The 24,769-nt window shown below is 42.4% G+C and overlaps 1 protein-coding gene across 4 annotated transcripts in view; it reads left to right on the top strand.

The window, feature by feature from the left end:
• PAK3 (p21 (RAC1) activated kinase 3) overlaps positions 1–24,769 on the top strand; it is a 260,691-nt gene that overhangs the window by 29,261 nt on the left and 206,661 nt on the right. For 3 of the 4 annotated variants that reach the window (XM_087427736.1, XM_087427734.1, XM_087427727.1), the window contains exon 2: positions 14,310–14,405. The exons of the other annotated variant lie outside the window; for it this stretch is intronic. The gene's annotated coding sequence lies outside the window, so the exon portion shown is untranslated. The remainder of the gene's footprint in view (positions 1–14,309; positions 14,406–24,769) is intronic. 4 annotated transcript variants of the gene reach the window in all.

Below are 24,769 nucleotides of genomic sequence, written 5' to 3'. Positions count from 1 at the left end.
CTTATCTATTTTTTTCTTTTGTTGCTTGTGCTTTTGGTGTCATATCTAAAAAATGATTGCCTGATCCAAGATCACTAAGATTCACACCTGTTTTCTTCTAAGAGTTTTATAGGGTTAGCTCTTACATTTATGTCTTTGATCCATTTGAGTTAATTTTTTATGTGGTGTGAGGTAGGAGTCCAACTTCATTTTTTTTGCATGTGGGTATACAGTTGTCCCAGTACCATTTGTTGAAAAGACTATTCTTGGGCCGGCCCTGTGGCTTAGCGGTTAAGTGCGCGCGCTCCGCTACTGGCGGCCCGGGGTTCGGATCCCGGGCGCGCACCGACGCACTGCTTCTCCGGCCATGCTGAGGCTGCGTCCCACATACAGCAACTAGAAGGATGTGCAGCTATGACATACAACTATCTACGGGGGCTTTGGGGGAAAATTAAAAAAAAAAAAGACTATTCTTTCTCCATTGAATTTTCTTGGCACACTTGTCAAAAATCAATTAACCATAAATGTGAGGGTTTATTTCTGGGCTCTCAATGCTATTTTATTTTTCCATATGTATATATTTATGCCAGTGCTGCACTATCTTGATACCTGTAGCTTTGTAGTAAGTTTTGAAATTGGAAAGTGTTTTCCAGCTTTGTTGTTCTTTTCAAGATTATTTTGGCTATTTGGGGTCCCTTCCATTTCCATATGAATTTTAGGATTATTTTGTAAATTTCTACAAAAGAGGCTGCTGGGATTTTGATAGGAATTGTGTTGATCTATAGATCAATTTGGGGAGTATTGCCATGTTAACAATATTAAGCGTTCCAACTATCAACATGTGATGTCTTTTCATTTATTAGGGTTATGTCCCATTTATTTGTTCCTTTTATTTAGATCTTCTTTAATTTCTTTCAACAATGTTTTGTACTTTTCAGATTATAAGTTTTGTACTTATTTTATTAAATTGAATTCCAATTATTTTATTTTATTTTTTGGTTCTAAATAGAATTGGTACCTTAATTTTATTTTTGGTTTACTTATTGCTACTGTTTAGAAATAAAATTGATATTTTGTATATTGATCTTATATCTTACAACCTTGCAGAAATTGTTTATTAGTTCTAATTGGTTTTTAGTGGATTCCTTAGGATTTTCTAGATATAGATTGTCACGTTATTAGATACACTTTTACTTCTTCCTTTCCAATTGGAATGCCTTTTATTTCATTTTCTTGCCTAATTGCCCTGACTAGAACCTTCAGTACAATGTAGAATAGAAATGGCAAAGGTGGACATCCTTGTCTTATTCCTGATTTTAGGGGGAAAGCTTTTAGTCTTGCACCATTAAGTATAATGTTAGCTGTGGTTTTTCATAGATGCTCTTTACTAGGTTGAGAAAATTCCTTTCTATTTATAGTTTGTTGAGTGTTTTATGATGAAGGGGTGTTAAATTTTGTCAAATGCTTTTTTCTGTGTCTATTGAGATGAACGTGTGGTTTTTGTCCTTCATTCTATTGAAGTGGTATATTACCTTAATTGATTTTTGGATGTTAAGCCAACTCTGCACTCTTGGAATAAATCCCAATTGGTCATGGTATATAATCCTTTTTAGATATTGCTCGGTTTAATTTGCTATTTGCTAGCTGTGGGGGGGTCTTGTTTATTTATTTTTTTGTTTTTTGTGGATGTTCCTTATCAAGTTGATGAAGTTCCTCTCTATTCCTAGATTTCTGAGAGGTTTTTTTTTTTTTTTTAAATCATGAATGGGGGGTGGATTTTGTCAAATGCTTTCCTGCATCAGTTGACATTATCATATCATTTTTCTCATGTAGCATGTTGATACGTGGATTTTCAGTGTAGCCTGTTGTATTTTCATTTTCATTCTGTTTTGTAGGTAAGAAGTCTTGATAGACTTGATAGGGTATTCTGTTCAAGGTTTCAGCTGGGCTGCGCTCTTATATGGAGGTTCTGTGGACAGATTTACTTCTGAGCTCATTCAGGTTTTTGGCAGAATTCAGTTTCTTGGGGGTATATGTCTGAAGTCCCCATTTTCTTGCTGGTTGTCAGCCAGGGGCCACTCTCTGCTCCTAGAGGCCACCTACATTCTTCCTTATGTGGCCCCTCCATCTTCAAACCAGAGACCTGGCAACCTGGCATGTCAAATCCTTCTCATGCTTCAAATCTGACTTCCTCTTCTGCTTACTAGCTAGAGAAAACTCTGCTATGTAAGGGTTCATGTAATTAGATTAGGCCCACCCACATAATCTCCATTTTGCCATATAATCATTGGAGTGATTTCTCATCATTTTGATAAGTTTCACCCACACTCAGAGGGGAGGGAATTATACAAGACCAAGGGTTATTGGAGGTCATATTTAGAATTTTGCCTACCACAGTTAATTAAGTTTAAAAAGTAAGCTAATTTAAAGAAAACTGTGGAGTAAATGATATGGCCAAAATCTTGAGGAGTGCATGAAAACAGTTTGAGACCCAGTGGAGTAGTTCATTCTCAGGTTCCTTCCATATTCTATGATTCTGTAGTTAGGAAGTCTTGGAATATTCTGCTCTTCTGTCCACTGTGAGGTAAAGCGTATCAAAAATCAGAAGCTATTTTCTTCAAAAATGTCAAGGTCATGAAAGACAAGAAAGACTGAGGAACTGTTTCTCATTAAAGGAGAATAAAGAGACATGATAACTAAACTCAAAGATTGATCCATGTTTGAGTCCTATACCAGATAATCATTTTTGTTCTAAAAGATGTTATTGGGATAATTGGTGAAATGTGAAAGAAGTCCTTTGATTAGATAATAGTGTTATATCAATAAAAATTTCCTGATTTTATTAACTGTACTGTCGCTATGTAAGAGAGTGCCCTTTTTTAAAGGAAATAGACGCTGAATTATTTAGAGATAAAGGGGCATGATGTCTGCAACTTACTCTCAAATAGTTCAGGAAAAAAATAATGTGTGTATATATAAATATGTACAGAGAAAGAGAAAAGGATGAAGCAAATGTAAAATGTTAACATTTGGGGAATCCGAGTGAAGGGTATCTGGAAATTCTTTATACTATACTTTTATACTTTATATTAATAGAGCTTCAGATGAGAATCACAACCCTAGCTGACACCTTGATTTCAGCCTGGTGAGACTCAGCCTGGACTTCTGACCTACGGGAACTGTGAGATAATAAATTTGTGGAATTTTTTTAAGAGGGGCAAGAAGTGTGGAAGAAGCATTGGAAATAGAAGAAAGAGTAGCATCAAGGGATGCTGTGAAGAGAAAATCACCACAATTTGGTGCCTGACTAGATGTGGTCAGAGAGAGAAGAGTTGGGGATGGTTCTGAAGTTAAGAGCCTGAAAATTGGGATGATACTGACGCAACGGGGCAAATCTAGAGGGAGAGCTGGTTGGGAGAAAATAAGTTTCAGGTATGTTAAGTTTAAGTGAACAGGGGACATTAGTAGAAAGGAACCATCCCGTAGAAAGGAGTTGGTTAAGGATTGAAGCTGAATAGGGAGGTCAAGGCTGGAGCCAGAGGTTTGGAAGTCGTCACAATGGTTTTGGAGATATTTGCAGTATCCGTTGTAAAGGGAAGAAAGAGGCTGAAAATAGAGGGATGTTTCTGGGTCCACCACTGCATACTGAGCTGGTTAGGAGCACTTGCTCTGAAATCAGACAGGTCTAGGTTTAAAATCCTAGCTTTGCTCATTTCTAGCTGTGTGACCTTAAACAAGTCCCTTAATGTCTCTGAGCCTCGGTTTTTTCAGCTATGAAATGGTGATACTAATCACACCTGCCTTGCTGCGAGAATTGGACGAGATAAGCTACAAATAAAGCATTTAGCCCATTGCTTGGCACATAGCTGGAGCTAAAGAAATCGGAGCTATGATTATTGGTTGGAGCTATGACTAACTGATATCTCCTTTCATGTGTTTGTCTGCATTTAGATAGCTTTCTCCTAAAAGGCCCCACGCAGTTCAGTTCACTATGTTTTGCTGGCTGGAATGAGGCAAGACTACCATAGCATGGTGTCTTTTGCTTATGGAGGGCGGTTCAACAACCTGTCACTGAAAAAGGTAGACTCCTGTTCTCTTCTGGCAATATGGGCAAATTAAGAGGAAGGCACAAGGAGCTCTAGGAAGTGAGAGTCAGAGCTAGGGCTGATGGAGCAAGGGCAGGCCCCAAAAGACTTACCTGGGTCACCAGCAGTGATTCATTCCTCAGAAGCCTTGTCTAGGCCATCCCAGAAAAGGGATATTTGGAGGAGGGGATAGCATGATCCAGTTTGAGGGATGGGCGCAGTATACAAAGGGACAATTTATATTTATGAAAGGTGTTTGGTGCCTAGGTCGCCTGATACATATCTAGGGAGGAAGTGAGTTCTCAGGGAATGTGCCTGGTCCAGGAATGAGGAGTTCTGGCTTTACCTGCTGGCACTGATTCTCCCTACAGAAGATGCAGCTCTGGGCACTACACTTCTAGCTTAATTTTCCCCCTGCTGTAGCACTAATCAATCTGTAGTCTTCTGCTCCCGATGTTAATGCAATCAACGAGATCACAATGACCTTAAGATTTCCTGATTAATTCTCCCCCCACCCCCCGTCCGCATTACTTTCTTTAATTTCTCAGTGCTTGGCTCATTTTCTCAGCTCACTTGGCTCTGCTTCATGCTCCAAGTACCTTTTTCCTGTACTGGGGAGAGAGTTTGGGTGCAGTGACGGAGCTCTGGGCTGCTTGGCAGCAGCCGATGAAAAATCCCTGTCCTTGAATGAAGGCATACACCCCAAAGAGGAAGGTGTTTGGGTTTTAACAAAAAGCAATCACAGAAAGGGACATTGAAAGAGAAAGAGAGAGAGAGAGAGAGAGAGAGAGAGAGAAAGAAAGAGAAAGAGAGAGAGATTGAGAGGTATCAGGATCCTGTAAGTAAATGAGGAATCTTGAGAAACTGGTAGGAACTAACTGAAATCATTATTTCATCTCAGGCAAAAGGAGGCACAGAAAGAAACCTGCTGAGGCAAAGATCAGTATCAGGGATTACCAGTTTTCTAGAGGCCTCTTGTGCTTTGAGATCCTCAGTGGGAAGGAGCTTAAGATACAGAGACTGATAGATCCGCTGCTTAGGTGGGCAGCTGGAGTTGATGCAAACTGCCCAATGATTTTTCTCCTACAATCTTCCTCTTCCTGTCAATCTCACTTAGTAAATGGCACTACCACTTACCTGGTTGCTTAAGTTAAACTCCTAGTCATTATCCTGAGTTCCTCCCGTTCCCTTACATATCACATCCTAGCCATCAGCAAATCCTGTTCATCTACCTTCAAAATATATCCTGAATTTGCCTACTTCTCACCACGTCCTCAGCTAGTGTAAGCCACCATCATCTCTCTCCTGGACCACTGCAACAGCCTCCAAACTGGTCTACTTGCTTTGACTCTTGCTGCCAGGGCTGCCGTGCATGGATGTTCAGGTTGTGTACTACACAAGGGCACCAGAGCCCTGGGTGTTCCGTTTTTATCAGAGACACATACTAACTTACATAAGAATGTGCACACGGGGGCAGACATTCCGGGCTTCTTGGCTCCAAGTCAAGCAGAGGAAGGGAGCCTGCTCCTCCATAAAACTGTACCAGTAGACATGGTCTTGTACAGACTCTGGAGAGCCTACACGCACACACAAACGCACACACTCAGTGGCACACATAATTGGGCTCTGTCCCGCCCAAGCCCTGGGTGTTCCCTGAGTTCACTTCTCTCACTCACCACCCATTGCTCGCACAGTCTAAAGTCCCATCCCTCCCGCCTAGAGTTGCCTCATGGGGGCGGGGGGCAGTGGAACAGTGGAGGTGCAAAGTACTGTTGATGGTACACATATTCCAGTGACAAGAAATGCATAAGTGAGAAGAATGTGGGTGCACAAAGCCAAGGCTTCTGCCTGCCAGGACTCTGGGAAACTCCCTTGGGCAGGACTTAAAGTTGTTTAGGTTGTTCATTAAAAGATTAACCTATTTTTTTTGTTTTTAACTTGAGGAAGGGGCATCTATTTTGTAATTCACACAAAGACATTGTGTCAGATAGTGGCAGCCCTGCCCCTAACAATCTCAATTCCATATAACAGTCAGCAAGAACTTTAACAAACATTTGAGTATATTGATCCTTTGCTTAAAACCTTTCGTTATTTCCGAGTGTTCTTAGGATGAAGACAAAACTCCTTACCTGGCCCACTAGGCTTGAATGATCTGGCCCAGGCCTTCCTCTGCAGCCTCATCTCATAAAACTCGCTCATGCTCCGCACCCAACCCCGGCCACTCTGACTTTCTGTCCCTGGAGCACAGAAGCTCATTCCTGTTTTATTCTTTATATTTCTTGTCCATCTGTAACCCCCCAGCCCCTTCTAGAGCATTAACTCTATTAAGCAGGGACTTTGTCTTGTTCACTATTGTGTCTTCATCACTTAGCACAGTGCCTGCCATGTAATAGGTGGTCAGTAAATATTTGCTGAGTGAATAAATAAATGACCAGGAAAATGGCCAATTTCGACCCACCCGAATAGCTCTAAGATGAACCTTGGTTCAGCCCCATTTCTAGTGTGCATTCAGATCCTCTGGTGAATTGAGATGGCCAGAAAATGCAGACTGTTAAACATCAGAAAGCTAAAAGACCGGTTTGGCCAGGAAGAATAATAATCAGCATAACCAGCAGTTACTGAGATATTAGCCTGTGGTGGACATTTAATCTGCACAGTAACCTTAAGAGGTGTAGCCCAGCATTATTCCCATTTGACGATGAGTAAACTGAGACCGGGAGATTCAGTAACTTGGATTTAAACGCAGGCAGTTTGACTTGACTCTGCTGTACTGTGGAAGAGTGAGAATACTCTCATTTCTTCTGGTTTCTTTTTGAAATGCCCTGGGAATGTGCCTCCCCCCCACCCCATGCATGCAATCTCCTAGTCTTGAGCCCAGCCTTGGGAAGCAGTTAGGGGAGGGACACGTGCTATGTTGTCAGGCAGCAGCGAGTGCAGATCTAGTTAGTGTCCCCATGGGGAAGGAGCCACTTCAGTGATTGACAATATCAATTAAAAAGCTGAGATATTTTGTACTTACTTGATATTGAAATCTATAAAACCATCAAATCCCAAGCCAGCCTCACCAAACTAAAAGGGAGTTGCAGTCAAAAAGCAAGCTTAACACCTCTTCCAATTTTTCTGACATCAAGTGGAGCGCTTCCACTGAGATGAGAATGGCATTAGCTTGAAGCTCTACAGGGCTGAAACCTCAGCTATTACAGCTAGACTGCACCCACCACCTTCACATGGGAAGAGAAATTGACTAAGGGAAGAGAATCACAGGGGAAGAGGCAACTGACTAGGCAGGCTTTGCAGCCCTGACTATGCATAAAGAGAATGAAAAATAAAGCAAGAGAGGGAAAATGCAGAGTAATCCTCATCGCTAGGATGTGAGCATGCTCATGGGTATAATAGAAATATTTTTTCCCTTACCCCACTTTTTTGACCTTCTTTAACAAAAGATCACTATTTAGAACACAATTTGAAATCAGTTTGCCCCTTCATGCTCAGAGCCTGAATCACAAATTTTTGGGCTATACTTGGAGCTTTCCCCACATATTTTATCAGAATCCTAGAACCAGGGAAAGGACCTAACACACCATTTGGTTCAACCCATTTTCTTTATAGATGGGGAGACTGAGGCCAAGAGAAGGGTGTCTTGCTTTATTTTCACCAAGTGTGTGTGTGTGTGTGTGTGTATGGTAGGTCTGCCTCAGGAGCTATTAAGGGGAGAGACAGAAAGACCTGCATTGTGAAGGGGTAGCGGTGAAGAAAAATGTTAGAATCGATACAGTTGTTTGATAAATAGCTAGTCATTTGACACATAAATATATACGCATTGCAAACAACACCCCTCTCTGTGGTAGAAACAGAGGGGATGTTCTCAACAGAGGGAGGGCCTCAGCCCAGGAGGCTAAATGGGGGTCATTCATCCCTCCAGCCCCTTTCTGGCATCGCAAAGACTGGTCCAGTACACCACCTAGGCTTTCTGTGGGCTCTCAGCATTTTGCTTGGCAGAAACTTCCAAACGCTGCTTTGCTAGTGGCTGGTGGCATTTAACCTCTGTGGGAGGGATGGGGCCTTTTCCTTTCATCATGGAATCCATTATTTTTCTTTGAAGCACAGTGCAGAGCTTTTTACAAATTGCACGGCAAAAATAGAAATGCAGCCAGTCCTCAGCACAGCCCTGTGGAGGAGGTTCGGGGCAGACTGCCCCTCAGGCAGTGTGTATACAAAGTGTGCTCATTTCAAAACTTGATGGCAAATCATGTAGGGAGGGAGGCAGAAAGCAAGCTATCTCTTCCTCTTCTGCCTTAAAGGAAGATAGACTTGAAATGGGGTGGAGCTGGGAACTCTGGAGAAAGCCAGTCCAAGTGCAGTAGTAGACCCTGCCTGAGCGAGTCAGAATGGTGCAGCTTGGCTGTGAACTTGCCGGGAGACTTTGGGCAAGTCACTTCCCCTTTTTGGATCTCTGGTTTTTTATCTGCCTCTCCTGCCTCATAGGGTAGCTGAAAGGTATGTGTGGAGAAAATAGACAGACATATGCTTTGGAAACAGTAAAACTCAATATAAGTGCAAAATATTGTTGTTGTTTTATGTCTGCTCCTGGCCTCTGGTGTTTGGATCATCTTGGTGTATGACCCAGAATTTGAATTGGTATAGAACATTCCAGGAGTAGTCCAAGGTCTCTGGAACTACAGAGGGGAGAGGGTGGAAGGGGTCAGTAAGGGTTGGAACAGACCCTTCATGAATCACAGCCCCACCACTTCCTTAACCTCTCTGTGTATGTCTTTCAAAAGCTTATTGAACATTTCTGAACCTCAGTTTCCTCATCTATAAAAAGGGCTGTTATGAAGATTTAAGTGAGATAATGAAAGGAAAGCTCTTAAGCCAGCAGCACTGGCAGGAAGTAGGCATTTGATAATAATTATTATTATTGATGCTATTTGCTTCTGTGTGCTAAGGAGAACTGTGATTCCTTAATGCCAGTGCATGGCTAGTCCTTGGTAAAAAATACAGATTGCTGGCCTCACCCCAAAGAAATTCTGATTCCATAGGTTTGGAATGGAGCACAAGAATATGTATTTAACAAGGATTCCAAGGGATTTTATGTGGGGCCAGATTTCGGAACCATTGGTCTAGAGCATTGTTTTTCAAGCTGCCAATTATTACCTACTACTCAGGAAATCAATTTAGTGGGTAGTGACCAGCATTAAAAGACAAAACAGGGGCCGGCCTGGTGGCATAGTCGTTAAGTTTGCGTGCTTTGCTTCAGGCAGCCCGGGGTTTGCAGGTTTGGATCCCGGGCATAGACCTACGCACCACTCATCAAGCCATGCTGTGGCGGTGTCCCACATACAAAGTAAAGGAAGATGGGCACGGATGTTAGCCCAGGGCCAATCTTCCTCAGCAAAAAGAGGAGGATTGGCAACAGATGTTAGCTCAGGGCTAATTTTCCTCACCAAAAATAACAAAACAAAACAAAAGGAATGGAATGGAATAGGAAAAAACAGTGTATATTGTACACAGTAAGGGAAAGTATTGCTTCGTGAAATGTTTGTTGTATACTTATATATGTATATATCAAATTTAGTAATATATGCTCTGTATGCTATATGAATGTCAAAGGTATTTCTTACTGTACATCATGGTCAAAAATGTTTGAAATACACTAGAGGATACTATCTTCCATTTGGAGACACTAGTATCCAGAGAAATAATCTGTCAAGTCCCAGACCAGACAAGAGATGACCAGCAAGAGAATGGAGTAGGATGCATTTCTCCTCTCTCCCTCTCTCTCCCATTCTATGCTTGTGTCGACAGAATTGGTTGTTCTCTAATTAGAATGAGTTCTAACACCATGTAATGGCCCTGGCCTGTGATGTAAGGGCAAGTTCAGGGTATTGCTACAGGTATCAGGCTAATTGCCTTGACTGCATTAGACAGAAAATGCATCTGGGTTTACTGGGGTGTAGAATTGCTCTTGGTTAGTGAGCTCTTTGTACTGGACACTTCGTTTTTATCGTTCTCCCAGACTTTGATATTTATTTTACCATTTGAAACTCTTTTATTGCCTTTGTGAAACCAAATAATAAACTTAAACCTTTCACCCACATGCTCTGTCTGAAGGGAGCAGCCATCTTGGGTTCCAGCCATTGTGGTCCTGTGAGAATGTGGTCACCTTGTCAGCAAGGCCTTCTCAGACCACCCTCTGTAAACTCTAGGCCTTGCAGGCCCCTAGCCCTAGTACTTCAGAACTCCTCATCTCCTACCTTTATATTTTCTCCATGATGCTTATCACAACCTAATACACTATATTGTAAGTAATAAACAAATGAGAAAAATAACCCCATGTGTCCAGATCTTTTTTCCTAGAAAGATTGTAAATGGAATTTTATGTGAAGTCTTCCAATTTTTAAATATTGCCAGATCATCTGATTTATCTAGAGAGGTTGGAAATCTGAATATTTATGTAAAATCTTCTGATTTTTAAATGTTAGTTACCAGTTCAAAGAAATTTTAAACACTATGTGGGCCAAAGAAAATATGTCTGTGGCCCAGGTTTGGTCCGTGAATTACCAGTTTGTGACCTCTGTCATAGACTTCTGGAACGCTGGAGCTGTGAGAGGCCTTCTGAATTGACGTCTTCACGTCTTCAGTCTCAGAGAGGTTGGGTACCTTCCCTATGGTCACACAGCTAGCTTGTAGCAGAACTGCATGTTCAACCCAAATTGCTTGCTTCCTAGTGCTCTCTCACCTTCACCCTGCTGCCTGCTGGGCTGCCTCTCTTCTACTGAGGGTTGAGCTAATCTGCCCTGCGTAGAAGACGGCATTCAGTGCAGTCCCCAGTGCCCTCCTCACAAAGAAAGTAACAGAGTCATCACCACCCATCTGATAAGCCCCAGGCACTTCTTACCCGAGTGTATGAATTTACCTGCCTTCCCAATCTCAATTGTGGATATTGCCTCTTGGTGCTCTTTATTGCTTTTGCTCCGGTGATAGAATCAAGACGAGGCCTTTATAGGAATGTTATTAGCATTGCTTCCAGCTAGCAGTGCCTTCTGGTAGAATCAGTGTGTTGTAGTGCAAAGAATCTGGGGCTCAAAGTCCACAGGGCGGGGCTCAATTCTGAGATGTGTGACCCGAGACAACTTAACCTCCCTGGCCCTCAATTTCCTTAACTGTAAAAATGAGAAAAATAAGATCTGCCTTTCTTATCTCTTAGAGCTGCTGTGAGGCAAAAGTGAGATAATCTGTATGAGAGCGCTTTGAAAAGAGAACATTTTACAACTGTGAGTGTATAGTATCATTATGAAACTAGCAAAATAATTATTGAGCACCTACTATGTGTAAGCTAGTGTACCGTTTATTCAGGGCATGCTGAGGAGCTCAGGGCCTGGCTGCCTTCATGAGCTACAGTCTAACTGAGAAGGGACATATGTGAGTGGAAAGCGAGCCAGCACTGCAAAGCCAGAGATGACCAGGGCTGAATGAAATGTATAGACTGTACGATGAGAGTGATTATGGTGGAAAGGGCTGGTCATGGAGCGATTCCTAGAGGGAGTTGCATCTGAGCTTCACTTTGGGTAAAAACTGGTAAGATTGCGTTGTCAGAGGGAAGAAGAAGGACATTCTAGGCAGGGACAACAGAACAAATCGGGGCTGAAATCACGTGTGTAGGAGGCCTAATCTACATTGAGTGGAAGGTTCAAGTAGTGGCTGGCAGATGATCGCTTCTCCATTTGGCTGGAACACAGAAGAAAGAATCAAAGCATGCTTCTCATGAAACCAAAGCAGAGTCCAAGTGGGACAGTGGGCATGGTTGATTACATTACAGGAGGGCCTAGTACTGTAAAATGGTCACAATAATAGTTTCCACCTCAGAGGGCTATTCTGAGCATTAAAAGAGGTGATATGTTTTAAACATTTAGTACAGTGCCTGATACATGATTAGTACTAAAGAAACATTAGCTGTCATTATCATCATCATCAATTTTCATCTTACATTGAAGCCAGGGGATAATAACATGGACTTTGGAGTCAGCCTGGTATTAGTTGCATTACCTTGGGCAAGTCATGTAACCTCCCTGTTTCTCAGTTTCCCGGTCTTTAAAATGTCAATAATACTAGTGCCAGCTGAAAAGGACTATTGGGAGGATTACATGAATTAATCCAAGTAAAGTGCTTATCACAATGCCTCGCACATGGTAAGCACTCAATAGATGTTAGCTACGACAACTATTAAGGCCAGGTAATCATTAATGTAATATGACTGCATAACAAAAAATTGGGGAAATTGAAAAACATAAATAAAATCACCCCAAATCTTACTACTAAGACTCCTTGTTATCATTTTGAGATCCGGTTCTTAAATCTGAAGTGTCTTTTGTTGAAAAAATCAAGTCTGGCAGAAAATAGCATGGACTTGGGTTGCAGTGGCCATTTCATTAAACATTTACTGAGTACCTGCTATGTGCTAGCCAATGTTCCAGGCACTGAGATTCAACAAAAAACAGGACAGGTGTGATTCTTGCACTTATAGCCTGATAGAGGGAGACAGGAAAACAAAAGTATAAAATATTATGTTACACAGTATTAAGTACTATGGGGAAAAACCTTAAGAGGAGCTGACAAGGAGTTCTGAAATGTCGAGGAGTAGGGTGGTGGTGGAGGGAAGCGTGTAAGGCCTATAATTTTAAAGAGGATGGTCAGGGAAGACCTCACTGAGAAGGTGATCTTTGATTCCAGCGCTGAAGGAGGTGAGGGAGTGGGCCATGCAAGTATGTCAGGGAAGAGCATTCCAGGCAGAGAGATCAGTAAGAGCAAAGTCCCCGAGTTAGGAGCATACCTGACATTTAAGCAACACCCAAGAAGCCCTCGTAGCAGGAGTGGAGTGAACAAGGGGAAGGGTAATAGGATAGGAGGTCAGAGGGGTCACAGGGGCAGCTGATTAGGGCTTTGTAGGCCATTGTGATGACTGCTCTTTACAGGGAGTGAGATGGAAAGCCGAAGGAGGATCTTGTCCGGGGAGGGACATGGTCTGAATTACATCAGCCATTTGGCCCTCCTATAAGCAGCGGGTTTTGCTCCCGTAGGCCTTGGGCAAGAATAAACAAGAGGCAGCAGCCCCAGCAGTTCCTGCAGAGCTGTCCTTACCACTCTGTAGACTGCAGAGGCAGGGCTCACTGGTCCAAAGGAAGACACGGAGAATAGGGGAAATAGACGTAATCTCTTAGAGCTCAAAGGAACCCAGTTAATGTAATTCTGCCACTGGGCATCTGTTCATCCAGCCTTGACTTAGAACATTCACTGCCTCACTAGCCGGCTCACTTCTGGCAGGACCGTCTCAAGGTCAGAAAGCCTTTTGACAGGTTCACTGAAAATCTGCCTCCTTGCCACCACTGGGTGGCAGTAGTCCTAGTTCTGTCACCTGAACAACCCAGACATAAGTACATATCTTCCATAGGAAAACACTTTTGAGATTTGAAAGCAGGTGGGTATCCTATATATCCCCCAATGGTTCTCTTTTTCAGGCCCCATGTCTCTGGTCCCTTCAAGAGCCACTCCTTTTATGGGGTGGTTTCCAACCCCTTTGTCAATCTCCTGACCGTCTTCTGGAGGTGCTCCACTTTCTCAGTGACTCTCTTAAAATGTGGTGCCTAGAATTGAACAGGAGACTCCAGGAAGGCACAGCAGAGGTGGCAGTGCAACAATTAGATTCTGAGATCTAGAAACTGGACTTTGATTAATACAACCTGAAACTGTGCTCCGTTTTTAGCAGCTAAATAATTTAGCTATACTAAACTGTTGAGGGCCGGCCCCGTGGCTTAGCGGTTAAGTGCGCGGGCGCTGCTGCTGGCGGCCCGGGTTCGGATCCCAGGCGCGCACCGACGCACCACTTCTCTGGCCATGCTGAGGCCGCGTCCCACATACAGCAACTAGAAGGATGTGCAGCTATGACATACAACTATCTACTGGGGCTTGGGGGAAAAAATAAATAAAATTATTGAAAAAAAAAGGAGGGTAGTAGAACCATGTAGTTAAGAAAATGAATTTAAAAAAAAAAATAAAATAAACTGTTGACTCAAATTATTCCATAGGTCAACTCAAACTCCTAGGTCTTTTTTGGTGTGTGTTTGTTTTTATGTGAGCTGCTGCTGAGCCATGCTTCCCTTATTCTGGCCTCACAACATAGACTTTTAAAATTTTAATTGAAGATTTGTTTTCTTTATCTCATAAAGTTCACTTTTTTTTAAATTTTAGCCCAGTATTCCAGCCCATCTGAGCTCATTTTGAATCTCAATTTTGTTCTTCAATAAATTTGATATCCCTGCCAGCTTTACGTCATCTTCAAACGTGGTAAGTATATTTTATGTGTCATCTTAGTTATTAATAAAATTGGAAAAACCCCATGGCCTTTCTCTGGAGACCTTTCTGCTGATTGCCACTTATGCTTTGGGTAAAATTCTTTAACCAATTGCCAATCTATTTGACTATGTTAATCTGGTTAATATGTTGCTGTTTCATCTTGGTTCATTCATAAGAAAGTTATAGGAGACAATTTCAGATGCTCTGCTGAATCCAAGATATGTTGTGGTTACCAAAGACAGGATGGATGGAGGATGATCTAAGATGGAGCCTTTTGTTTGCAAAATGGAAACTATTGTAGTTTTTTCCTATAAAAGTAATATCAGCTTGTTGTAAAGGTCAACAGCATACACAAGTATACAAATTAGAAAGTCCCTCTGTAATTCTGTGTGCTGACACCCTACCAGATAACTGTGGTTAATGGTATTGTGCATAGATAATACAGATCTGTGATGGAAATGGAATCATACCATAGAGACAGTTCTGTAGCCTGCTTTTTTCACTTACAATCTTTTAGAAACATCTTTCCTTATCAGAACATAGAGTTTTATCTCATCTTTTTTAACAAAAACACAGTGTTCTTTTCTGTATAAGTTTCCTAATTTATCTCATCAATCCTGTATTGATGGACATTTAGATCATTGGCAATTTTTTGCTGTTACAAGCAGTACTGCATGATGAACTTTCTTTGCTGGCTTGATGAGATGTTGTGCTGAGTGCTGGTTTCTGGCTCTGCTGGATTCCCTGTCCTTTTAGGATCTTGTTATCAATGTTCTAAATGCCCAAGGGCTGTTTCCACGGCAGAAAGAAGAACTAAAGAGGGGGCTGCCAACTCCCTACTCGTCATGGTTTGAGTTTGAAAATCTATACCTGTCCTACCTTGGCGTGGAGTTAAGGCTGTTTGAGCTCCTGGGGGTCTTAGGAGGACCAAGGCACCCCAGGATCAAGCCCTGAGTGACAGCCAGGCTCGAAGGGAGGCTCAGCTCTGGCTGGCCTAGGTGAAGGGATTAGGAGCAAGAAGGGGAGGAGAACTGCCTTGTCACTGAGCCACTATTCTCCATCACACACCCTCAGCTCTGCCAAGTGGGGCCACTTGCTGGGCCCTGAATAGGCCCCTCCTTCCTCATCCTCACACCTTTCCTCCTCCATGGGGTCTTCCTCCCTACACACATGCACCTCCCAGAACAAAGTAGGAGCTGCCTAATCTGAACTCGCAGAATACTTAAAGAGCATGGGCTTGCGAGTCAAACCTTTGTTTGGATCTCAAAGCTGCACCTGCCCAGCTCCGTGATCTTGGATGTCACTTATCCTTTCTGGGCCTAGTTATTCTCATCTATAGAAGAAAGATATATCTATATAAGATATTTGAAAACACCTAACCCAATGCCTGGCTGATATGGAGCACTTAATAGATGTTACTATTATCATCACTGCCATCATGGGTGATCTTATTATCTACCCCAGAGAGTTGTGAAGATTAAATGAGAATATATGTAAAACACCCAAAGCTCAGCATAAATTGAGCGCTAAATAAATGATAGCAATTATTATATTTCTATCTTCCTTTGTATACTTACCTCGTTCTCTCTTGTGTTACTTCTATTTGTGTCCATTTCTTGATCTCCTCCTTTAATTTACAAGCTCCCTCGAGAGCAGAGAGTTCTCTCTCTCTCTCTGTCTCTCCCTCTCCTCCCTAGAAAGCATAAAAGACACAGTGCTGGGGATTAGTGGGGCTCTTTAAAATTTAGATGAATGAATGCTGCCATCACTTTTTCTAAGCCCCTTTATATTGTATTGTTTTCTAGTTAGAAAGCATCTCTCTCATTAACTGATCAACGGCGCCTTGTGCCTTGGGCAGGTCATGGCATACGTATTCTAACCACTGAGCCACTGATCACAGAATTAGCAATCTACAGAATCTTAGCTTTGGAAAGTTTTCCAGAAAACAATGGCCTTGAGTGTGTGTTTGTCTGAGAAGAATGGATTTGTGTACCACTTTCAGACTTCTGCTGTCTAAATGGAAAGGGACATTAGGCACCAGCCTAGTTCAGGCCACCATCAAGTCCCTCTTAGACTACCACAACAGCTTCCTGTGTTGTTTTCCTGCTTTTACTCATGCCCTCCACACAGAAGTAAGGGCAATCTTTAGAAAATAGTAAATCAGATCACATCATTCCCTTCCTCAAAATCCTCCAGTGGCTCCCATCTCATGTAGTATAAAGTCCAGTTTCCTTCCCATAGTTGACAAGGCCCTGCATAATCTGGCCACTGTGTATCTCTTCAAACTCATCTTGTTCCACAATTCCCCTTGCCCACTCTACACCACCTGCACCTGCCTTCTGTTGTGAGAACACACCAAGATCATTCCTGCTTCTGTGCCTTCATTCTTATTCTGCCCTCCACCAGGAATCGAATCCCACCTATGCCCCAACTTCCCCATGCTTCCTTTTGTCTTTCAGGTTTCCACTTAAATAATACCCTCTCAGAATGGTATAATTCATTTAGGCCTTCCCTGTATACTCTATCTCAAGCAGGTTCCTATCCCTTCTGTTACTCTCAAACTCATTAGTTCTCAGTCTTCACTTTATATTAAGAATCACCCAGAGAATTAAAAAAAAAAAACACACAACAACAACAATGGCCAGGTCCCTTCTAGATCAAGTAAATCAGAATCTCTGGGGATGAGGCCCAAGTTATCTGTATCTTTAAATGTCCCTCCCAGTAATCTGAATGTGTAGCCATGGTTGATAACCTCTGTTCTAATCTATCAGCTTGTTTCTTTCCTTTTTAGTACTTATCATAAGCTGTAATTATTTTGCTCATTTTATTCATTTATTCAGTAAATATTTGTTGAGCTCCTACCATGTACCAGGCACTGCTCAAAACACAGGAATTAAAATAGTTCACAATAAAATAGTGAACACAAATCCTAAACTTTATGAAACTTCCATTCTAGTGGGGAAGATAGACAATAAATAAGATCAGTAAAATATATAGTAGTGTTACGGACTGAATGTTTGTGTCCCCGCGAAATTCATATGTTAAAGCCCTAACCTCCAAGGTGATGGTATTTGGAGATGAGGCCTTTGAGAGGTGATTAGGGTTAGATGAGGTAATGGGGGTAGGGCCCTGATTTGATGGGATTAGTGTCCTTATAAGAAGAGACACCAGAGAGCTTTCTCTCTCTCCCGATCTCATCCCCTCCCTACTTTTGCACTCAAGAAGAGGTTATGTGAGCACACAGCAGGATGGCAGCCACCTACAGGGCGAAAGAAGAGGCCTTAGAATGAAACCTACCTTGCTGGCACCTGATCTTGGACTTCCCAGCCTCTAGAACTGAGAGAAATAAATTTCCATTGTTGAAGCTACCCAGTGTATGGTATTTTGTTATGGCAGTGTGAGCAGACTAAGACATATGGTATGTTAGATAATGACAAGTGCTAAGGAAAAAAATAAAGCATAAAATGGAGATGTGAATTTCTTTGTGGGAGAGGGGAAAAGGTTTTAGATAGAGTGGCCTGGGAAGGTGAATCTTGAGTAAAGACATGAAGGAAGTGAGAGATCTACATCCGCAGCTATCTAGATGTACAGCATTCAAGGCAGAGAAGAGTCAGTGCAAAGGCCCTGAGGCTGGATCATACCCAATGTGTTTGAGGAACAGCAAGGGACAAATGTGGCTGGAGAGTTGAGAACAAAGGGAAGAGTGGTAGGAGATAAATTCAGAGAAGTACTGTGGGGACCAGGTAATGTGGAGCCTTAGAGGTTATTGTAAGAGCTATGGCTTTTACTCTCAGTAACAAGAGGTATCACTGAAAAATTTCTAACAGAGAATAACATAACCTGACTTAGATTTTAGTAGGCTCACTCTATCTGCTATGTTGAGAATAAACTGCAGTGGAAAAAGGATGAAAGCAGTAGGACCAGCTAGGAGGCTACTGCAGTAATCCAGGTGAGAGATGATAGCAGCTTGGAGGAGGCAGTGAGATGAGAACCAATGAGAAATGGTCAGTCTGTATGTACTTGGAGAGATAAAATATACAGGATTTGTTGACAGACTGTATGTTGGGTATGAGATAAAGTGCAGTCAAAGATGACACCATGATTTTTGGTCCAGGCATCTAGAAGAATGGAGTTTCCATTTAACTGAGATGGAAAGGACCATGGGAAAAGTAGGTTTTAGGGGGAAATATCAAGGGCTTAGTTTTGAACTTGATAAGTTCAAAGTGCCTATTAGACATTCAACTGGAGATGTCAAGTAGAGAGGTGGATATACAAACCTGGAGTTCACAGGAGAGGTCTGGCCAGGAGTAGATCTTTGGGAGCCATGAGACTGGATGAAATCACCTAGAGAGTAAGTTTAGGTAGAAAAGAGAAGAGGTCCATGGACTGAAGGCTAAAGCATTCCAAAGTCTAGAGGTTGAGTTGAAGAGCAATAAACAAAGGGGACTGAGAAGACGCAGCCAGAGTGGAAGGAAGAAACCTATAGAATTGGGTTTCCTGGAAGCTAAGAGAAGAAAGTGATTAAAGGAAGAGAGAGTGGTCATTTATGTCGAACACTGCAGAGAGCTCAAGGAAGATGAGGACAGAGAAATGACCACTGGATTTTGTAACATGTTTGTCACCAGTGATCTTGATCAGAACAGTGATTAGAGTTCAAGAGAAGGAGAGAATTTAGAGACAATGAGTATAAACAATTGACTCAAGGTTTTAGTACAAAGAGTAGGTGAGCAATGGGGTAGTAGCAGTACCTGAGGGGCGATTAGGGTTGAGAGAAGGTTTTATTAATTTTTTGGAGGGAGAAATAATATTCTCATGAGAGTAATCCAGTCTCCCACATTAGAATGTAAGCTCCTTGAGAGCAGGGACTTTGTCTTGTGCATCTTCAGCACCTTCCACAGTGCCTAGCACAGAGTAGGTACTCAATAAATGTTGCTGAATAAATGAATGATCAAATAAATGAAGGAATAAATGCAAGTAGATGTCAAAGAGTTGAGTAAGAAATAATAGCTAGACAAAGTGGCAGGTGAATTGGGTAGCACCCTGGCTTTACTTCCAGTCATTTCTGCCACACTCCTGGCACACCAAGCTTACTCCAGGGCCAGACAGCCTAAATATGGGTTGGCATGGCCCAACTCCCTTTGCCAAGTGGGCATGCTATGTCTCTGTAGTCATCTGTTCCAGGGAGCAGACAGGCTTTGGGACTGTAAGAACTGGGTGTGGCCAGACAAGCCCGCCAAGCTGAGGAGTGCACCAAAAGAGAAACCCCTTTGCATGATCATCATTCTCTGGACGTGGTCTGTCTGTAGCGCAGGGCACATGTGAGACACTCGCCACACTCACATCCCAGCCTGCCCCTGCTGGCTGGAGAGTAATTAATAAGCTCCTGTAGCTCAGGCTAAGGAACAACTAAACCAGAGTCCAAGAAGAAGCCCATGCCCATGCAGTGACTGGAAGCCTTGGCACCTGCCTCATCTCAGTTGCTGCATTGCACAAGCCCCACATTGTAAGGTGATGGGTTGGCCCAGTGGGGCTCTCCCATGGTGCCTATGACTCAGCTGTTGCTTGAAAGATGGCATGGCCCAGCGCCGCACTAGCACATAGGAGGCACTCAGCAACTTTTGAATGAATGGACCCTTTGGGACTCTGGGAAGTGACACAAAGGGTGAGGAAAGACTGCTTCTCTGTTTCCATGCCTTCTCTGTCATCTCACTCTGTGTCCAGACATAGCTCTGTGCAGGGACACAGCCAGCAGCAAGAGCACATCCTGGGCTTGGAAAAAGGGACAGGGAAACCCCCATAGTTAGTTGGCAGCGACCCCAGACAGACCTTTTCCATCTCCTCGCCTTGAACCCAGAGATTCTACCATTGTGTTAACTCAAAAATTTTATTTCAACCAGCATTGACCTAATACCTGATCTGGACTGTATCCTGTATATTTTCTCAAAATTGTGACTATACTACTAAATATTACAACTACTACTAACAACAACAACAACAACAACAACAACAACAATAACAACATTAATAATGATGATAATTGCAGCTAACACATACTGAGCACCTACTATGGGCCAGGCACTGGGCTAAGCACTTTATGCATTGTCTGTTGTACTCCTCACTGCAGCCCTGCGAGGTGGATACTATTATTGGCTCCATTGGAAAGAAGAGATTCAAGCTATGAAGAGAAAGAGTTGAGATTCAAGCCCAGTTCTGCCTCATTATAGAATCACACTCTACTTGGTTCCCTATTATAGCATCAGCGTGCTCTTTAAAAAATTAAATCAGATAATATCATTCCTTGGTTTAAAAGTCTCAAGTGGCTTTCCGTCACACTTAGAATAAAATCCAGCTTTATTCCTGGGCCATCAAGGCCTGGCAGAATCCAGCCTTTGCCTGCCTCTCCAGCCTTGCCCTGTTCTCCTTTTCTCCCCACCCCTGTAAAACCTGTGGAATCGGGTCTGTAGCAGTAGCAGTGCTCTGCCCTCGGTACATTTGGTGGGATGACTTGGGTGATTAACCCAGCTCAGAGTGATACTTCCCTTGGAAAATGCCTTCCACAATCCAGATCACCATCCCTGAAGATATATTTATATAAGGTGGAAGCTGCCTGTGATTGTCAGTACACCCACTGTTCCAGGGATTTCTTGTTGGGCTATCTTAGTACTCTCTCTCTCACTTGTATTGTAAGATCCTAGAAGATTGACAGTGTCCCAGACGCTGTCCAGCACCGAGAAGAATGTGATGCTCAGAGGTAAATCTAAGCCCAAGTTCTCCTTTTGTGACTGCTGGCACTTGGTGAGACTATAGTATATGGCTAGGACAGTATAGAAACAGTACTGGACTAGGAAACATATAACTCCTTTCTCACTCATTAGCTAGGATAACTTAAATAAATCCTTTCACTTCTCTAAGCCTCAATTTCGTTATTGGTCAATGAAAGTAATAGTTGCTGCTCCTAAGGGGTTGCTTTGAATATCTAATGAGATGATCTATTGGATAGCCTTCTGGAAAGGACAGAAATTTTCATAATAATAATGCCTACTGAGTGCTTACTATATTTCAGATACTGCTCTAAGCTCCTCACATGTATTATCTCAATCAATCCTCAGAAAAACCCTATGAGATTAATATGAATAGCATTTCCATTTTACAGATGAGAAAAATGAGGCACAGGAGGCTGAAATTTGTTCATTGTTCCCTAGCTGGTAAGTGGCAGAGCCAGATTGTGAATCCAGGCAGTCTGTCTTCAGAGTCTGTAGACTGAGCCACTTACTTACACGTGTAAGGTATCACGTTTTATTCGGGAAATGCCTTAGTCCATTCGGGCTGCTATAACAGAATACTACAGACTGGGTGGCTTATAAACAACAGAACTTTATTTTTCACAGTTCTGGAAGCTGTGAAGTCTAAGATCAAGGTGCTGGCAGATTCAGTGCCTGGTGAGTCCTGCTCCCTGGTTTCCAGATGGCCATCTTCTCACTTATTATAACCTCACATGGTGCAAGGGGCAAGGGATCTCTCTGGGGCCTCTTTTATAAGGGCACTAATCCCATTCATGAGGGCCCCACCCTCATGACCTAACCACCTCCCAAGGGCCCCACGTCCAAATACCATCACATTGGGGATTAGGTTTCAACATATGAATGGGGGGCACAAACATTCAGTCTGTAGCAGGGGTGGGGAGGATATTATTATTTTTAAAAGTAAAATAAATCTTGCTGTCAGTTTGTCCAAGTGTTATACGTTTTTTGTCTCACTGGACCACATGCTACTTGGGTTCCTTCACCTGTTACTGTTTAGCTTTGTGGTAGGGCCCTCACTCTACCCAAATCGTCTTACCTTTCCCTTCCTCAAAGATGCAAGAGGTTGCCAACAAACGTGATATTCCACAGAACATAATCTTCCCATGTCCAGAAAGGAGTGTAGGTGCCTGGTGGTCTGGTCCCTTTGTGTCTTCACAAGTACTAAGCACCTCCCATGTGCCAGGCCCTGTTCTAGTCAATGGGGGATACAGCACTGAACAAATATCAAAAATCCCCACCCTCCACAACTTCACTTCTGCAGTATTCTTGCCCCAAATGCATAACCTTAACCTAACCATGAGACAATATCAGACAACCCCTGATTGAAGGAAACTCTACAAAATCATTGGCCTGGACTTGTCAAATTGTCAAGGTCATGAAAGACAAAGACTGAGGAACTGCCATAGATTACAGGAAGCTAAGGAGGACATGACAACAAATACGATATGAGATCCTGGGTTGGATCCTGGAATAGAAAAAGGACATTAGTAGAAAAACTGTGAAAGTTTGAATAAGGTCTATAGGTTAGTTAATAGTATTGTATCAACGTTAATTTCCTGGTTTCAATACTTTTACCATTAGGTAAGGTATTAATATTAGGGGAAACTGGGTGAAGGGTATCTATCAACTCTTTGTGCCATGTTTACAATTTTCCTATAAAGTCTAAAATTATTTCAGGCAGTTGGAAAGTAAGCTGGCAGGCAAGAAATGATAAATGCCAAAAGGATATGGGCAGGGCATTGACGGTATCTGCTATACTTCCTGAATCTCAGTTTCCTCATCTGTAAATTAGACCCAATAATACTATATCTCAAAGAATTTATATGGGAACCTGCTTTTTATGTAGTATAGAAATGTAAGCTATAAATATTCAGTTTTGTGATAGAAGGTACAAAGGAAATATATATATATCATCACTCTATCCTCCAGAAAAAAAAATTAATAAAATTATTTCAAAATAAAAAGTTAAAAGTGTCCCTGCCTTACTGGGGACTTACCTTCTGATAAACAGGGAGGGGGGGGGAGAGAGAGAGAGGGAGAGAAAATGAATAAATAAAACAATCAGGAAATTATATAGTATATTAGAAGGCAATGGATGCTATGGAGAGAAATAAAGCATGAAAGGGATATAGGGAGCAGAGGGGCAATTTTATAATAGGATGGTCATGGAAGGCCTCACTGAGCAGATGACATTTGGATAAAGATTTTAAAGAAGAGAGGGCGCAAGAGCCCCAAGAAGGAGCACATCAATCCAAAAGAATGGCAAGTGCAAAGGCCCTGAGGCACAGTGTGGCTCGAGCAGAGTAAGCAAGGTCAGTTTGCCTCATTCTGTGGTCTTAAAGATAACGGAAAGAAACTGGCCATAGGGGAAGGATCAGGGAAGTCAAACAACAGACAGCAAATACAGGGCCTGCCAATGTCCTGTATTTCCAGCAGAGTCACAGATGACAGAAACACGAAGGGAAGGAAAGAGCAGGGAAGTGAAATTGCTAAAGTCTAGAATCCCTGTCCAATTTCTGGTGAGGATCAAATCATTATTAAGCACCATAACAAATTTCTGAGTCTCCTGTGCTTTATTCCTCTCTGATCATCGAACTCTAATTAATGCTGAGTGTGGCAGTAGGACCAAAGCCATCTTCATGATTTTGCCTTAATGAGAAGTGTAATTGGTAGCATAGAGAGGTAGGCTGATTTTTCGTGGACTAATAAGTGGAGTTGATGAAAAATCCAGAACATCTTTCTGGTTTGGTTTATGTTTACTGTAAAAAGTCCTCGAGTCATTCAGTTCACATCATTTGGATGTTTGGGGCCTGGTAATGCATGCACTAAACAGAATGCAGGCAATGATGCCGCATGGAAAGCAGCCCCCTGGCCTGATGTGTACCTGCGAAAGATAGGCCGAGTACCACAGAGGTTTCCTGGAGGCTTCTCACCATGGCCCAGGATGCTTCTTCTTCCAACTGTGCAGAAGCAGAAATCCACACGGAGAAAGCCAGCCTTCTGCATGGGAGACTTGTTGACAGCAGTGGTGTTTTTGGAACATCTCAACCCATCCAGAGGTCCACACAAGTGTGCTGGCCTTGTCTTTATGGTGTTATAAAGACAGGATGAGAAGATTTAGTGGATAGTATTCTGAAAGTGTAAAATATTGCATATGTGTGAGTTATTACTATTATTGTTATTATGCACCATGGGGAGGTGTAAAGAAAGTAGAAAACCCACAGCCATAGTGTTCTCTGGTTCCCTACTTGTTTAGTGTTATAGAGGGGGCCATTACCCTCTTTTTAGAAATAACAGCTCCCATTTTTTAGCACTTCCTGTGTGTCAGGCACTATGGTAAATGCCTTGCATGCATTATCTCATTAGCCCTCACAAAAACCCCATGAAGTAGGTCCTGTTTCTCTCTCTCTTTTAAAGGCAACTGAGGCTCAGAGATGTTAACTAACTTACCCAATGTTACACAGTTAGTGGTTAGAAACAGGATTAACACTCAGGAGACCGGCTCTAGGATTCTGTATCCACCTCGCTGTGCTAAAGTGCCTTTTAAATAAA

The sequence above is a fragment of the Ceratotherium simum genome, chromosome X, assembly GCF_057802395.1.
Source record: "Ceratotherium simum simum isolate JZ-2026a chromosome X, ASM5780239v1, whole genome shotgun sequence".
In the NCBI taxonomy this organism is placed as follows: Eukaryota; Metazoa; Chordata; class Mammalia; order Perissodactyla; family Rhinocerotidae; genus Ceratotherium; species Ceratotherium simum.
Note: the sequence above shows the minus strand (reverse complement) of the source record. Positions and strands in the feature narration are given on the sequence as shown.